Raw genomic sequence first — 19,632 nt, forward strand, 5'->3', positions numbered from 1 at the left:
CTATTTAGAGCAATTTCAGTGCCTATCAGTAGATAGCCTTTTTTAGAATTTTCCGTATTAAACCTCTTCAGAATGGTGTCAATGTATATAGACTTGAAAAGTCTAAGTAACTTCTTAGATCTATCTCTATAGATCTTTATTCTCAATATATAAGATGCTTCTCCCAAGTCTTTTATAGAGAATTATTCAGATAGCCAAATTTTAGTATTTTGTAATGTTGGTATGTCATTCCCACTGAGTAATATATCATCTACATACAACACTAAGAAAATAATCGTACTCCCACTAACCTTTTTATACACACAAGGTCCCTCTTCGCATCTAACAAAATTGAACTTTTCAATTATTTTGTTAAAACGAATATTCAAACTCGGAGATGTTTGCTTTAATCCATAAATGGATCTTTGTAGCTTGCAGACTTTATCATGATCAAATGGGGACATGAAACCTTTAAGTTATGTCATATACACATTCTCTTCTAAATCACCATTTAGAAAAGTTATTTTCACATCTATTTGTCATATCTCATAATCATAGTATACAGCTATAGCAAGTAGAATCTGAATTAATTTGAGCATTACTATAGGGAAAAATGTTTCGTCACAATCGATTCCCTCCTTTTGATTATACCCCTTAGCAACAAGACGGGCTTTATATGTCTCCACTTTTCCGTTTGCACCAATCTTTTTCTTAAAAACCCATTTACAACCAATAGTCTTTATATCCTTTCAAGTTTCAGTCAAAGTCTAAAGTTTTTTGACCTTTATGGATTCCATTTTAGATTCTATGACTTTTAACCATTTCTCATAATCAAAACCTTCCACAGCCTCTTTATAAGTCTTGGGGTCATCATCATCATGATTAACCTCATTTGTTACATTAACTTGCACTAAAATATTTAACATGTCTGGTGCATGACATTGTCTACCAGGCCTTCTAAGTGGTTCGTGTACAACTTGCTCACTTTGTATTAGATTAGATTGCTGTTCAATCTGATTTTGAATAGGTTCATTAACTAGTCCTTAAACAACACTTGTTTCTTGAACCTCAACTATTGAAGATGACAACTCCTTTGTCATCTTCAAAATATCTAGTAAAGGTTGCTCAACCTACTTCTCATGATCCTCTTCTTGTATTGATTTATTAGTTTCTTGAACTTCATCAAGTTCAATTCTTTTACCATAATTTCCTTCAAAAAGAAATTTCCTTTTAAAAAATGTTACTCCCCTGACCACCAAAACTTTATGGTCAAATGGATGATAAAATTAATATCTCATTGTTTCTTTAGGATACCCAATGAATATGCACTTATCAGATCTTGAGTCAAGCTTATTAGTTTGTAATATCTTAACATAAGTTGGACAACCCCAAACTTTAACGTGCTTAAGGCTCGGTTTACGTCATTTTCATATCTCATATGGTGTTGTAGAGACTGATTTAGTGGATACTTCATTTAACAAATATGCTGCAGTTTCTAAAACTTATCCCTATAAATAAATTGGAAGATTTATAAACCCCATCATTGATCACAACATATCTAATAAGGTTCGATTTCTTTACCCAGTGTGCACTATAATTTTTGAAGTTCTTAAATGAGACCAATCATTTACCTAACTGAAGATTTAACAGTCAACTTAGATCCAAACAAGACTTAGATAACTGGTATCTAACTGTCCTGTTTTATTCACCATACATCTTCTCAACATAATCGATGATTGCACGAGGATCCATATCCTTATGTTTTCTCTGAAGTTCATAACTCATAGATACAAGAATAAAATTATGAGTTCGGAACTCACAAAATTAATTTTGTTTAAATTATCTAAATGCAGTTAGTGCTAATAAATTTACATCATCCGTAACATTTAATTCAAAATTACATAAAAGACAAACATAAATGTATTAATTAAAAAATTAAATATGATACATCTTTACGATTAAAAAAATTTCAAAAATTATTGTAAATATATATTATTACTATTATTATTAATTGTTTTTTGAACACATTACATATATATATATATATGTGTTGATGCAGTGGGCAGAGCACCTGCCTAATTTTTCCTTTCCCTTTTCCTTTTTTCTATTATATATATATATATACATATCATATACATATATATACATTTGGTGTAGGAGTTCAGCCGCCTAATTTCTTTTTTCTTTTTATTTTTTATTTTTTACCATCCATATTATATATATCCATCTCTCATATACATATATATTTCGACGGCGGCAGGGATACAACCCAAATTTTCTTTTTATTTTTTTTTTTAACTCAGATTATATAAATATACATATATTTCCTGGGCCTAATTTTCAGCAGCCCTAATCTTTGCAGCAGCCCAAAAAAAAATATGTATATATATATCATATATATATTGTAACTATCTTAATTTTTCCAGCAACTGCAAAAAAATAATGTATTTATATATCTAATATATATATATATGTATTGCAGCTACCTTAATTTTTCATCAGTTACATTAATTCTTCATATGAATAAAAAAAACAAACATAAAATAAAATAACTAAATAATAATTTACATTTTCAACTATTCAAATATTTAAGATCTAATATCAAAAATTAAAATTTAATAATATAATTTAAACATAAAAATTTATAGTTCTGATACTACTGAAGTATTATAATATATGAATACGCAGCAAAAAATAAAAAATAATCTAATATAATTTATTTATATTTAAAAATTATATTATACATTAAATATCAAATCTAAAACAATAGATTTTTAAATTAAAATTATTCGATAATACGAACACTTTATCCGTATCTACACTAAAACTAATATTTACTATTCACTCTTTAATTAATAGAACAACTCTTTAATTAATATAACATACTGAATAATATATGTATTAAAATTTTCTTACAAAATCTTAGAAAAATTCACCAATTTTTGCAAAAACCCAACACATATATATATCATATATATATATATATCATATATATATATATATGATATATATTTATTTGTACTCATCCACCTTTTTTTTTTCCTTTTTAACACCCAAATTCTTACATATATATCTCATATATATGTTTCTATTTTTTAATTATTATTATTTAATAAAACAATTTTATAAATTAATTTAATTTCAAATTAAATTTTACAATAATCTCAATTATTATAATAGTCTGAAATTTGGTTTAAAATTAATTTTAATATTCTAAAATGTATAAAAAATTTATTTTTAAAATTAATAAATTTTAATATAATGTGAAATTAAGAAAAAATAGATTAGGGATGAAATTGAAAATAATTTTTTTTAAAAAAAATGAATATTTGGGTTTAGAGTGTGTTTATAAAAGAAAAATCAGAAATCGAAAATCAGAATGCAAATAAGAAAAATTTGGTCACGTAGGACTGCATAGTCAGCAGTCTCGATGAATCAGAGTGCGCCACGTAGCAAGACACGCTGACTCGGTACTACATGGGAGGCCACGCTGGCGATCTGTGTACCCCATGATCGGACGACCCAGAAAAGATCCCGCACTCGTGAACGGTTCGAATATATTTTTTCCTTAGATGCGATCGGACGGTCGAGATCAAATGCGATGAACGACCCAAATTAACGCGAGGCAAGTATAAATATTTCACATTACACTGAACATGAACTCTAGCTGTCAGCCTCCCGCCGAAGAAAAAGAACTAGTCGTTGGATAAGGGAGGCGACCGCTGCCGCACCAAAACTACCTCTGACCGTAAAAAATGGTAAAAATTCTCCTACCCGCTTGGAATTTGATTCCGAGCACTCCTATGGTCATATAAGAGCAAAACCAACAAAGGATGAGCCGAAAACTGCAGACAAACTGGAATTTGATTCTCCGATGAGCCCCTTCCTGTTTCCCATTTCGTGCGATTTTTCCACCATTATGTTTATTGTTCTGTTTTCTACAGGTTAACCAAAGAAAAAATCCCAACCGCGAAGGTGAGCCTGTGGAGCCGCTGCATTCAAAAAATTCCACCACCCGTAGATTTTCGTTTTCTGATTTTTTTGGCCAACCAAGACCCTCTAATGTGTTTTTTCGCAGGGGTATGTATTGATGCAAATAAGGCTAAAAACACTCAAGATACTCAAAGAGCATCAGAAGGTGACTTAGAGCAAATTTCAAATAATGTAAACACAAATACAGTTCCAAACTTGGAAAGTTTCAGCAGACTAGTAACAAGATCAAAGGCAAAGAAGCTTAAAGAGTTGCTCCAAGTTTTTACTCAAAAACATGTGGATGATGGGCTGGCCAATTGTGAAAAGTTCAAATATGAGCTTTTTGAACAGCCCAAATTCGTAACTTTAATTGGATTTAAGTGATTTCGGATAATTTGGGCTTGTTTGAGTCTTATTGATAATGGATGAATAAGCCTTGTGTATGGGCTGGATTACTTGAGTTGTTTTAAGTATTTTGTATTGTTTTATTTTAGTTTGAGTTAATTAAGCCCATAACTATATGGTTCCACAAACAATTAGTGGTGTTGGTTAAGAAGATTGGAGTTACATAACAATTACATGCCTATAATTAACATAGTTATTGTGGGAGTTACAATTGTAGTTATTGTATTGTAATTTATCATTGATTTCTTTGGTTATAAATAGCAAATGAACTCTTCTTTGTGGACATCAAGAGTTGTAATCAACATTTCAGAATTGAGTTGAGAGCGTTTTGGCTTTCTTTTCACTTTATGCACAAGGTGTTGATTTGGAATACAATTGTTATCACTTGTATTTCAATTTTGATTTCTTATTTCAATTGTTCTTAGTGCTTGTTTGGATTGGGTTCAAGGGATATCATTTATCTTTCTTGGATTCTCTTTAACTTCTACCATTTGGGTGATTGAACAAATTTGATTCTTTTTTTACTTGTGATCTAAATTTCATTCTAAACCGATTGAAGAGTTCTAAGGTTCAAGCAAGGGTCTTGGGGTTTCGCATCATTTAGTATCAGAGCATTGGTTCATAAAGTAAATTAGTCTATTCTTATTTTGTTGTCTTTATTTTCATTATTTCTTACAAAAAAAAGAGACAAATTTGTATTCAGCAAAAAAAAAAAAATCAAATTAGCCTAATTTGCTTAGTTGTGCAAAATACATTTCCACATATTCTACCTGTGTAATTGACACAATTGTTGTTATTTCCCTTTTATTTATCTCATATAACATTCAAATACATTTAAAGTTTAAAAGGAAAACTCGTTTCAAGGCTGTTTGTTTGGTTGAGATTGTTTGTGTAATTTTTGGGGCTATTTGGAAACAACTCACCTAAATTGAGTTTGTTTTCATCCAAAACTGTTTGTTTCACTTAATTTGAGTATTTTGGGTGATAATTTGTGGTTCTATTAGAGAATTACAAGTTTCGTGCATTAAATTCTATATTCACCATTTTTTTCTTGCATATTTAGTTTTCATTTAATATTTCTGCCAATTTGCTTCTTATTATATCTTGAGATAATAATATTGATTCGTTGTTGCCTAATTAACATAAAAATCATCATACACTTATGTCTATATCAAGTGTGTGCTCTTCATTATTTAGATTGTTCTAGTTTGCTTTTAGAGTTGAATTCGTGTATCTTATTTCTTTAGGAATTCTTTGTTATCTTTAATTAAAATTGAGTACATAGTGATAATTAACTGTTGTTTGAATTGACCATTTTGTATAAAGTTATAAAAGATTGCTTGAGTGTTAAAAAACAAGAGAGTGTGAGCTCAAAAGAGGGTAAAAGCCAAAATTGAGTGAAACACGAGTGCCCATACTACGAGAGTAAACACATGAGGGAGCGATTTGTGAGGTTGCAATCTATTTTGTTTGTTATTAAAATTTCAGATTTAAAGATGGAACCACAAGGGAGTGAAAGAACATCAAAAGATCAATAATTCATCCTCAAAGTAATGGAACAACAATTTGAGAGGATTCAACTAGCTATTGGCAACATGAATGAGAAACTAGAGAAACAATAATGTGAGTTAAATTCCATGAGAGGGGCAAGAAGACTTCCAACACCACCTTTTGATGAGGAACTAGAGGAAGAATTTGATGACCAAACTACTTTGGTCAATGAAGGTCGAAATTATGGTAGGGGTCGAAACGATCTTGATAAAAACATTGGGAGCATCAAAATGAAAATCCCATCGTTTCTAGGCAAGAATGATCCGAATGCTTATCTTGAATGTGAGCGCAAGGTGGAGCTTATTTTTGAGTGCCACAATTATTCGGAGGAGAAAAATATAAAGCTTGCGGCCGTGGAGTTTAAAGAGTATGCCATTGTGTGGTGGGATCAACTCATCACAAGTAAAAGGAGAAATGGAGAGAAATCTATTTCCACTTGGGCCGAAATGAAGGCTATCATGAGAAGGCGCTTTGTTCCTACTCACTACTATAGGGACTTACATAAAAAATTGCAAGGCCTTATACAAGGGAATAAGAGTGTAGAAGACTACTACAAAGAGATGGAGATAGCTATGATAAGGGCTAATATTGAAGAGGATAAGGAAGCTACTATGGCAAGGTTCTTAAATGGCCTTAACAAAGACATAGCCAACATTGTAGAGCTTCAACATTATGTGGAGATTGATGATATGGTGCACATGACTATAAAGATTGAAAGACAATTAAAGAGAAAGAGGAACACAAGGTAAGCCAACACTTACTCAGCCCAAAATTCCAATTGGAGACCGAATTAGAGGGCAGATAACAAGGCTGTCTAATTTAAAAGAGATGACAAAACCAAGCCAAATGATGCTAATGATAATAAAAATAAAGGTATTTCTAACTCCCAAACTCCTAGGAATAGAGATATCAAGTGTTTCAGATGCTTGGGTTTTGGTCATATTGCATCTCAATGCCCAAATAAAAAGGTAATGGTGATGAGTGGTGATAGTGTTGAAACGGATGATGAGAATGATGTGGAGGATGAAATGCCTCCTTTGGAGGATTGTAGTGATGGGGAAATGCCTATGGAAGGTAGATTGTTGGTTTTTAGACGTGCTTTGAATATGCAAGTAAGGAATGATGATGAGGGGATTAAGTTGCAAAGAGAGAATATTTTTCATTTTAGATGTATAGTGAATGGAAAATTGTGTAGCATGATTATTGATGGGGGTAGTTGTGTAAATGTGGCTAGTACCTTATTTGTTGATAAACTGGGTTTGAAAACTACAAAACATCCTAAACCTTATAAGCTGCAATGGCTTAACAATAATGGGGAGGTGAGAGTTAATAAGCAAGTGAGGGTGCCTTTTACTATTGGAAAGTATAGTGATGAGGTGATATGTGATGTAGTTCCTATGCAAGCTGGTATTTTGGACACTTATTCGTTTAAAGATCCCTCACCATTTTCTCTATTACGGTAAATTGAGGGTTAATAATTAATAATTGTGTGTTTTTATAAAAAATTAGAGAACCTTAAAAAAATAATTACAGGTCACTAATGGAATCAGAATCGGTTAGTTCATGGTCGTTTTAATTTTTTATTTATTTTCCTGTATTGCCTATATTTGGTTAGTATTATACTATGTGTAATTCAATGATGATTTTTAGGATTTTTTGGTTATTTGGTTATTTGTTTCCTCTGCATTGTGTGTAGGTATTTCAGTCATTGTTTATTTGGCTGTATTAAACTATATTGTTGTCCAAGTGAACTGTGAGTATAAAATGAGATATGGTTATTGTGTGGTTGATTATTATGTTGATGGAAATCTCTATGGAAAAGACTTACCAGGTACCTAGGAAAGGGCGGACGGGATCGGTACATAGGGAACTTTATTGCGAACGTTACCTCAGTTGGACGGGGCTGTGAAGTCCTTTTCCAGTAAGGTTTCGGAGATATGGTTCACCTTCATATCGGACGGAGTATCGAAGTGATGGAATGTTTGACGCCCATTATCGGACGGGGTATGGGGACGGCCGGTTAATTGTTTAATTGGATATTGAGTTCATGAGTAGAAGGACATCCCTATGGACCCCTAGGGGTACCGCTAAGTAGGTAAAAATATAAAATTATCGTTTCTTGGTATCTTATATGTGATAAATAATAGTGTATGAATGTGAGTTTTTATAAGTTATTGTTGGAAAAGACTTGTTACACAAATATGGAATAAATGGCTTTCTTTATAGTAAATGAATTTACATTAAATTAAGGGCCCCATTGGTTGCTTTTATGATTTTTACTAATATTCAGTTTTTTGTATCTGTGATTAGTGTGATATTCTCACTGTACTAACGTAGCTCACCCATTCATTAACTATTTTAAATCAAAAGGACCAAGATCTAGATCCCGATCAATAAGGGAATTGTGAATAGTTCACTACCCAGACTCTCTTCAAAAGCCAGTGACAGTCGTCTTAGGATTACTTAGTTATTTATATTTCGTTTATTTCTTTAATTTTCATTTGTTCTTTTAGAATGGATATTCTTGTAACTCTATTGGGCATTCTAAAGTATTGTATAAGAAATGTAAACCCTAACTCTATTATTTTGCTTCCACATTTAATTTATGATTTTATTTCTATTTAAGTTATGATTCTTTACAATAGCCATACATATTATATTATTACATTAATAATATAATAACCCAAAAATATAAATATTAATTTTCTATTTCAAAAATAGAAAAATTTAATTTGTTTGCAATATTAATTTTATTCTTGGTGCTAGCAAAGAATATAATAATATTTCATTTAAACTAAAAATTTTATTTATTTGATTAAATTAAATTCTCTAATTAAATTCTCAAACAATTAAAATAATTAATCTATTTAGCAAAAGTCAGAACACTTGTCAGTATGCGACTCTATAACTTCAACACTAAACTGGTAGCAAATTGGTCAAATTAATTTACTAATTAAAGTTGATATCTAGCAACACTCCTCAATGACCAGATAGAATGAAATGTACAATACTCTCAAGAACCTACTAAAGAAATATGTAATTATTTTTTCCGTCATTATTGCTCTGGTTTAATCCTAGGATAAATTATGTTACATGTCAATTATAACTGACTAATGAATGACATAAGAAACTCTTTTCTTTTTTCATTTAATTACCCTGAGCAATGTTTTAATTTAGTCGTTATAATAAATCATAATATAGAGTTTAAACTTATTATTAAAGTAGAAAAATTCCGTCTTGATCAATTATTAATTCTATAAGTATTTAATCACACCCAATATCCTTTCAACCACAGTTATATGATTATAGGTGTTCAGAATTAAAGTATAATAAATGACTTGTCAATTATTATGATGATCTCAGGTCTAAGAAAATTCTTACATCTCATCAAAATAAGAGAATACTCTATTAACAGTTTAATGTAATATTAATCATTAAAAATTCTCAATTGAATCGGTTCAATGATCATATCTCTATATGCATCATCTATATATGTGATTTAGTTAATGAGACAATTTAATTTTTATCTTATAGAGACTATCACATATATATTAGTTTTATCGGGTCATTAATGTCCTATTTTGATGATCCAACAACGATTAAGAGTATTTTAAATTAAATCATAAAAGTTTTACTCTTATTATCAAGATCTCCATCTTAATGTAAAACTTACAAATTTAATTAAAGACTTTATCACATAAATTAAACAATAAGATAATAAATATAATAATAAAATACTATTGTCAATATTAAAATAAATTATCAAATAATAATGTATTTAATATATTATACGAATAGTTGGATCGTAGGCATAATACTTATATCCCCAACACTCTCCTCTGCCAACAGAGACACCCCTCAACAGCAATCATTCATTTAGCTCTTACCAATAGCCCATTGAGAGATTCCATATTTACATTGTTTTATGATTCTCCCAAAGCACAAGATTGAAAATAAATACTTTTTAGAATTCTTTCAAGAATTAGTACTGCTTCATTTAGGATTTCTACATTATATATTAGGAGAAAAGTAACATTGAGTCATTCAAGTTTTGGGAACTAATCAAATTTCAGCATTTTTATCTCATAAACTCTCTGGTGAAGCTTCACATAGTGAAGCCTCATCCTATGTTCTCTTATTGCCCAGTTTTCTCTCTCAAGTAATCCAGTCTTAGCTATTTTCATTTTCGTTTATGTCAATATTGCTCAGAATTTAGGTAAAAAATTATGGGACACTCCAAGAGAAAAGTAGGCGTATATGTCCTACTATCCTTTGCAATTGCTCAATTCTCATTTCTAAATCATTATAGGATATTGAGTTGCTTAGTGTTGATTTCAGTTTCATTTGCTTTTTTATCTTGCTAAATTCTCAAGAAATATCAGTTTGGTTATGACTTCAAAATTTGCCACACTTTATGTAAGATGTAATAATAATAGCCAGGGCATTACCCAGTTTTTAGTCAAGTATAATGATTTTCTAAGAAGAGTTCTTAGTTTAAATTATATCACTACCAATCATCTAAACTGATCACAACTATGTGGATCTAACGTTTCACTGTCATTATATCAGTTTTTTCTTAAATTTTTGTCTCATTCAATTTATTCATTCTGCATGTACATGATCATTGTTCTATATATGAATTCGTTGACAGGCTTGATGAGAGAAAACACAGGAAAGATTTCATATTGGAAAGGAATTTACTTTATCCTGAACCTTTTGAGAAGAATCTCTCACCTAAAGAGAAACAAATATATTAGCGCTACAAGGTTTTCATATGGTTTCATTCGAAAGAAGAGCATGAGGAACTACTTAAGAGTGTTATTGAGGAACATCGAATTGTTAAAAAATTCCAGGTTCTTCATGTTACTGATGCACGTCTTACCCCTGAACTCCATGATTTGGTGTATGGTTTGATCACTAACATATGACACAGCTCCAAGTAATGAGAAATGCTAGAATCAATAAAAGTTTACAAGATGTTTAGGTTGAATATGGTTTTCCTAGATAGCTAGGCAGGACTTAGACCTGCGGCTCTTAGATATTCCCATCTCCTTTTAATCAACTCATCATTTTGTATTTATTAATTGATACTATTTCTTGTGGAGATAGTTTGTTGGTACCTATCTCTTTGGCTAATATTCTTTCTTCACTTACAAACAATAACTATGAAGGAAGCTTGAGCCGCTGGTTGTAGAACAGTTGCTGAGGCAAATAGATTTATTGAGGAAAAGAGGAAAAAGGATGACGAAGAAAGTGCCCATAGGTTAAAAGATGGCATCCAGACTAGTCAAAGTGGTAAAGTCTTACAAAGGACAAATAATCTCAAGGGTGAAGTTGATGGCAGTCCTCGGGGAGCGGCAAAGGGTTTACAGCCTTTTGGGAAGGACTCATCTTCCACTATTGCAGGACAAGCTATCTCAATCTCCTTGGATGATTGGGATATCAATGGCTTCCTAGGGGCTGATTTACTGTCTGGTACTGTAAGAATGTTGTTTCCTATTTCTCCCTGTCTTCACTTGTTTAACAAATTTTCTGGGAAAAGTCTAATTTCAACTAATGTTGCAACCTGGACTTTCTAAGTATATTATAATGGATTATCATGCAGGAAAAGAGGATCTGCTTTGAAATCAGGGTACTTCCCTTACACTATCTAAAGATGTTGCAGACCATATCAATGGAGATTATGAAGGGAAATATCACTAAGAAATCAGACACTTATAACTTATTCAAGGTAGAACCAAGCAAAGTGGATAGAATTTATGACATGCTGGTTAAAAAGGGGATTGCTCAGGCATAATTAATTAACCACATATCTACACCATATATGTATGTCAACTTGTACAGTTTCTATTTTTATTTGGGCCCCAATGCTAATAACAAATAGAGTTATATTAATATGAGTGTAGTTATTATCTTGTAATTAGTGAACAATAAGATACAAAGAGTAGTTGTGCAAATATTCTCCTTGTCTAAATGCCCTTTATGGTATTTTTATTTTTTCCTTCGAAAACTGATAACAGGATGACAAAGTTGCAGAAACTTCTCTGAACAAGAGTGAAAATCATAAATCACCTCAATAAACTATTCTTTAAATTTTTAATCATTTGGACATATAGACTTACTTTGTAGGATTAGTAGCACAAGAACTTTGTATTTTGTTTATTTCTATTGCATTTAGTTAGCCATAATTATTTAACTTCTATAGATTTTGGTCTTGGATGATTAAGTTACAATTTATTTTTGTACTATTGTAACACCCAAAATTCTTCTTTTATTTTATTTTAATTTTATTGGAATTTTATCTAATTTTGTTTTATTTTAAAAATTAATTTATAAGGTTTTAATTTAATTTAATTTAATTTAATAGAAATAAAAATAAAAATAATAATAAAATGGGGTAAAATTATTTTTGAGATTTAATTAAAAGTGATTTTGAGAAAAATGGGTGAAAATTTAGATTCTGGTGGTGTTTTTGAAAAGAAAATCGAAAATTAGGGGTCAAAACGTAATTTAAAAAAATAGTGCCACGTCAGTAGATCGGTCAGCAACCCCAGCCAACCAGGACACGCCGCGTGGCAGGGACGCTCACGCGGGAAGTCAAGCAGGACGGAGACATGTGGGCGATCCGCTTGCGTGCGATCGGACGGCCCAGATCCGTTCCCGCGCGCACGGACGGCCCAGATCAAAAGCGTGCATGGACGGCCCAGATCTCACGCGTGGAGACGGCCTAGATTTGATCACGTATGGACGGCCCAGATCGCATCGCGATGGATGACCCATATTTATTTCTAATTTAATCGCGATCGGACGACCTAGATTAAATAATGATGGACGGCTCAGATTAAAAGGCGAAGGTTATAAATAATCGCATCCACACCCAACCCCAAACCCTAGCCGCCAGAACCCTCGCCGGAGAAGACGACCCAGCCACCGGAGGAACCGGCCGCCGCCACCCGCCGTTGCACCGGAGGATTTTTCGGCCGCCAAACGAGGTAAAATTTCTCTCCTTGGCTTGTTTTTCGATGCTGAACCTCCCTGTGGCCAAAGCGGAGCCAAACCACTGGCCGATTGGCCAGAAAACACCGCCGAAGTCTAGCAGCGTCGCAGCAGGTTTTCTCGATTTTTGCCTCCGATGAGGCCCTTCCCGGTTCCCGTTCGATGTAATTTTTATACCACTGTGACCAACGTCCTTTTCTCTATAGGTTGACCGGAGCAAAACACCAAATCGCAACTCGCACCGGTGGAGCCGCCGTACCCGAGAGCTTCGCCGCCGGTAAGTCTCGGTTTTCTGGAATTTTTTGGCCCACCGAGGGCCCTAGGGGTGTTTTATCACAAGAATCAATGCAAGTTTGGTTGAATTTGGCCGAAAACAGGCAACCCGAGGCAGATCACCGCCATGGGCGGCGGCGCCGTCGCCGGAGCGTGGCGGAGCCGCCGTGCCAGAATTTCAAAATTGGCCGAAAAGGCCCTGGGTCTGATTTTGGGATTTTTTGGGGACATATGCAGGTATCGGAAGTATGTTTCAGTTTCCGGAAAAGAATTCAGGGAATCTAGGGACTGCCCATAGGCGTAGTGAGAACCCGATTTCAGACTCCGAAACAAGTAAGGATCCCTCACCTTATTTTCTATTACGGTATTAAAGCTTAATAAATGATAAAATGGTATGTTGTGAATTAATAGATATGTATAATTAATTGAGATTGCTAATGGAGCCCGAATCTGATGTGTTTTTTGGTCAGTTGTTGTTTGATTTATTTTACAGTTTTAAATGCAATATGGTGCCTGATGTGTTTATTCTATGATTTCTTATGCATGAATCACAGTTTCATTTATTATGGTTTGAATTATTGTGAACCCGATGTTGTGTTGCCTTATTTAGTGTCCATTACTGGTTTACGTATTTATGTTTGATTGGATAATTGAGATTAAGAAAAATAGAAAAAGATATGTGAATTGATAAATGAATAATGTTGACAACCTAACTAGATATCATGGGAGATGGTGGACGGACCGGGTCCATAGGGAACCCTACCGGGAACGTGGTCTCTCATATCGGATGGGGTATGGAGACTTTATGTGTTTTGGCACCCATACCGGACGGGGTATGGGGACGGCCCGTTTCACCCTCATACCGGACGGGGTATTGAGGTTTATGGTTTTGGCGCCCATACCGGACGGGGTATGGGGACGGCCCTGGAATTAAGTTATTAATGTGAATGGTTCACGTGTAGCGGGGACCCCCTATGGATCCCCATGGATACTAGTAGGCCGATAAAAGAGGAAATTTGTTGCCTGATGATTGAAATACAAAAGCATGATTTGTGTTATGTTACAGAGTGTGCATGATTTTATGATGTTTATGATGTTATTGTTTCTCATAAGTTGTTTTTATGAATCTCACTGAGGTAAGTGGACAGTAAAAGTTTTTATTATTGATAAAAAAGTTTGTTATAAATTATGCTCCATTGGTCGTTTTTGTTTTCTACCGACCTTTACTTCTGCGACAGTGAGATAGTGTGATGTCTTTACTAGGCTAGTGTAGCTCATTCCTTACTTAACCATTTCAAATCAGGAGGGCTTGGTTTCCGAGCCCGTTCTGCAGGAAGACAGCGAGTAGAAGCCTAAGAATTTATTAGTTTTCCTTATAGTATTCATTTATAGTATTTCCTTTAGTTAGTTTATTCTTTCATACGTTTAATTTGTTTTGGTTATTGTGTAAAGAATGTTAATCATAATCTATTTTATTTTGCTTCCGCAGTTAGAATAAATTTATACATTTCTTTTTAATTTTCGGGGCCGTTATAGTTGGTATCAGAGCCGCGTTCCTCGGACCCGTCCCTTACACAATAATACTTAGAGGAATACCAAACTGAGAATTATTAGTCAACCCTTCCTTGTGAAATACAGGTGCGGAGAGATGAGGAGAGGGAGACCCCTACTAAATCGAGCAGCCCGAGATGATTCGCTTCGGAAAGATGTTGACAGAATATTTGAGATACTCGAAAGGATCATTGCTGATCAGCAAGGTCGAGAGGAGAGAAGGAATTACCCGACCCTCCCCCACTACCACAGTTTGAGCCACCGTTGCAGTGAGCGGATCTAGAGCCACCCCGGTAGAGCCTGCTCCTCCACAATACCACTCGGCACCACCACTGCAGTATAATCCGGTGCCTCAGCCACAGTATTGCTCGGCATTGCCACAGTATAATCTAGTGCCCCCACTATATCAGCAGGTGCTACCACAGGGCCCCTTAGTCTATCCTCAGTCCGGCCCAGTCCCTCTTCCACGGGACCCAGCTCCTTACCTGATTGACCCGGGCTATGTAGAGAGATACAGGAGACTAAACCCTTCCACTTTTGCAGGAGAGTCCTCTTTCGAAGATGTCCAATATTGGTTGGTGGAGACAGAGAATGCTTTCAAGACCTTAGGAGTGGTTCCTGAGCAGAGGGTTACTCTTGCTTCCTACATTCTGGTGGGGGAAACAGATCGTTGGTGGGAGCTCAAGCAGACCACCCTGCCTACGCCTGTCACTTGGAAGCAGTTCCTAGCAGCCTTTCATGCTGAGTACCTCCCCGAGCACATTCGACATTTAAAGGAGACAGAGTTTGTTCAGCTGGTCCAAGGAAATATGACGGTGTCAGAATATGCTCGTAAGTTTCTAGAACTAGGCCGATACTCCCCTAAGACATTGATGGATGAGGGCAGAAAGGCTAGGAGGTTCCAGTGGGGCCTCCGCCCAGAGATCAAACGACACTTATTGGTACTAGAGCTCAAGACATATTCAGTCGTTCTGGCAAAGGCGCAGATCATGGAGAGGAGTTTCAACACCCCTTCCCAGTCAGCAGGGAGTCACAGACCCTCAGCTCCACCCCGCAGACCAACACCTACTGCGCTTGTCCAACAAAATAAGAGGCCCAGACTAGCGATCCAGGCTCCCCCTTAGGCTCTAGGGGCAGCACGTGGCAAGATCTGTCAGCACTGCAGCAGGGATCACGGTGACCGACCATGCTATCGCCTCAACAACACCTGTTGCATATGTGGTAGTGTCCGGCACTATGCGAGAGAGTGCCCGAGGAACCAGAACTAAGGAAGACCTCCTTTTCAGGGCATGGTTTACAACCTCACACAACAGGATGCCGACGTCGACCCGGATGTGGTACAAGGTAGGTACACTATCTGTGACCATATTGCTCATGTTTTATTTGACACTGGTGCATTGCACTCATTTGTTTCACATGTTGTTGCATCCAAACTTAATGTATCACCTGATAAACTTGATTCAATATTGTTTGTGTCTACTGCTGGGAGTGAAACACTATTAGGCAAAGTTGTCTAAAGGGCTTGTGCCGTGGAGATAGCAAATAGAAAACTGAGTATAGACCTAATAGGGTTAGACACGGGGGATTTTGATGTAATTTTAGGGATGGATTGGCTAGCGGTGTATCACGCCATCATAGATTGCTCTAACAAGAAGATTGTATTTAATCCTCCTAATGAGGAGCCATTTACAAATTAATAAAATCATTTGATACTTATTCCTTGATGGCAAGTTTCCTTAATTTTCAAGTACTTTAACCCTGCTATTTTCTCTAACTAGGCAAGCCCAAGAAGGAAATTTGTATCCAAGAGATTCTGGTAGTCTGAGACTTTTTAGATGTGTTTCCGGATGAACTGCCCGGACTGCTAGTGGAAAGGGAAGTTGAGTTCACTATAGACCTACAACCAGGCATCTAGCCCATTTCGGTTGCTCCTTACCGCATGAGCCGCGTTGAGATGGAAGAGCTGAGGAAACAGATCACTGAATTGTAAGACAGTGATTTTATTAGACACAGTGTGTCTCCTTGGGGTGCCGGAGTCACGTTTACCAGAAAGGGAGATGGAATGTTGACACTGTGTATTAACTATAGAGGATTGAACAAGGTCACAATCAAGAAACAAATATCCCCTTTCTAGAATTGATGACCTCTTTGATCAGCTGCAGGGTGCGCAGGTCTTCTCCAAAATAGACCTGCGATCAGGTTACCATCAGGTGAAAATAAGAACAGAAGACATCCCAAAAATGGCCTTTCGAACCAGGTACGGACACTATGAGTTCCTGGTCATGCCATTTGGGCTAACCAACGTTCTGGCCATCTTTATGGACCTGATGAACAGGGTCTTCAAAGAATTCTTAGATCAATTTGTTATTGTGTTCATCGATGACATCTTGGTATACTCAAAAAGCAGAGAAGAGCATGCTCACCATCTAGCCCAAGTTTTGCAGGTCCTCAGAAAGAAGAAGTTATATGCAAAGTTGAGTAAGTGTGAATTCTGGCTTGAGCAGACTGCCTTCCTAGGACACATCATATCGAAGGAAGGAGTATAAGTGAATCCTGAAAAGGTTAAATTGGTACTTGGCTGGGGAAAATTGGCATCAGTTAAGGAGATCTGTAGCTTCCTGGGAATGGTAGGTTATTACCGTAGGTTCGAATTTTGGGGTGTTACAAGTTGCATGTGGTAGAGTAACACTGGAGAAAAAGATCGGAGCGCAGCAACCAAAGCTTGATTTTGTACATCCGCACTCTTTTTCAGCTCGATTTCATTTAATCTACATTAGATTTGAGAGTGGCGTGCATTCTGCGACGTGTTCTGATCAGTTTGCGATGGCGTGGGATGGTCGACGATGTTCCGGCGATGGTCCTATGACATTCTAACAATGATGCATCGAGGCATGTGCAAAGGTTATGGTGGTTATTTGTGATGAGAGTAGATTTCACATCCATGGAATTTCATACGAACTTGACTCGAGAGCAAAAATTAGGTAAGTACATAAGCGCATACAAATATAGTTTAATCTTTCTAAGATATTAAAATTATGACGTTTAATAATTGATGATTAAACACAGGATTCCGATGAGATTTTACTATTGATTATTATGTTCTTATCTATTTTATTATTAAAATTGCTGATGAATTATTTTGTTATGTTTTGTAACTGAATTCATATATGTACTGGTTACTATGTAATTGAGAGTATATTAAGGATATAGAAGAGTTTAGGGTGATGGATAATTACAGTATGTGTGTTATAGATATAGAATCTATTAAGTAATAAAATTAGAAAATTTATTAGTGAGTATTTATTTTAGAGTTTTGACATGACTCATAGATATTGGATATTTGGAACTAAGTGTATAAGGGATGTATTTTTTATTATTTTACAATTTGCTGAGTGAAGTATTCTTATAGATTATTTTATCATGATATGGTGTGCGGACCGTTAGAACTTTGCATGAGAGTTCGAATTGTTACAACTGGTATCAGAGTCCACATTCCTCAGAACCATTCTTTGTATCATGAGGCTTAGGGTTACCACAAGGTTTAGAGCCAAATGAAATTAGATAAAATAAATATTATGAGGTATTTTAGAGATGTTTCTGAACCTCAAGAGTCCAAAAAATCTGTAAATATAACAAAATAAGATTTTATTCCTTTAAAAGACTAAAGGGATGCGACTATATGAGTTTGAATGTGATAAATCTATTTGGAGCAGTATTCTACAGAAGTATTTTCTTGACTTTATTCGAGAACAAAAGCAAATGGAGTTCCTAAAATTAAAACAAGGGAATATGAGGGTGGCATAATATGTAGAAAAGTTTATAGAACTGGCTCGGTAACCTTCTGTTTCCTAGATTTATCACATTCAAACTCATATAGTCGTACCCCTTCAGGCTTTTAAAGGAATAAAATCTTATTTTGTTATATTTACAGATTTTTTGGACTCTTGAGGTTTAGAAACATCTTTAAAATACCTCATAAAATTTATTTTATCTAATTTCATTTGACTCTAAACCTTGTGGGAATCCTAAGCCTCATGATACAAGGAATGTTTCCAAGGAAAGTGAGCTCTAATACCAATTGTAACAGTTCGAACTCTCATGCAGAGTTCTGACCGTAGGCACACCATATCATGATAAAATAATCTATAAGAATACTTCACTCAGCAAATTTTAAAATAATAAAAAATACATCTCTTGCACACTTAGCTCAAAATATCTAATATCTAATATCTATGAGTCATGTCAAAACTCTAAAATAAATATTCACTAATAAATTTTCTAATTTTATTACTTAATATATTCTATACCTATAACACACATATTGTAACTATCCTTAATATACTCTCAATTACATAGCAACCAGTACATATACGAATTTAGTTTTAAGAAATAACAAAATAATTCATCAGCAATTTCAATAATAAAATAAATAAGAACACAACAATCAATAGTAAAAATCTTGTCGGAATCCTGTGTTTAATTATCAATTATTAAACATTATAATTTTAATATCTTAGAAAGATTAAACTATATTTGTATGCGCTTACGCACTTACCTAATTTTTACTCTCGAGTCAAGTTCTCATGAAATTCCATGGATGCGAAATCTACTCTCATCACGGATAACCACCATACCTCTGCACGTGCCTCGATGCATTGTCGTTAGAACGTCATAGGACCATTGTCAAAACGCCGTTGACCATCCCACGCCACTGTGAATTGATCGGAACATGTCGCAGCGCACACTTAGATCTAATGTAGATCAAATGAAATCGAGCTGAAAAATGGTGTAGATGCGACAAATCGCGCTTTGGCTACTGCACTCCAATATTTTTCTCCGATGTTACTCTGCCACACACAGCTCTTCTTCCTCTCTCCCTATTCTTGCTTTGTTACAAATCAGGCA

General features: G+C 34.8%; 1 pseudogene; it reads left to right on the plus strand.

The window, feature by feature from the left end:
• Positions 1-6,878: 6,878 nt before the first annotated feature.
• Positions 6,879-11,820, plus strand: LOC110821124 (transcriptional adapter ADA2a-like; annotated as a pseudogene).
• The last annotated feature ends 7,812 nt before the right edge of the window (positions 11,821-19,632 follow it).

This window comes from Carica papaya, chromosome 6, assembly GCF_054855325.1.
Source record: "Carica papaya isolate Zhongbai chromosome 6, ASM5485532v1, whole genome shotgun sequence".
Classification (NCBI taxonomy): Eukaryota; Viridiplantae; Streptophyta; class Magnoliopsida; order Brassicales; family Caricaceae; genus Carica; species Carica papaya.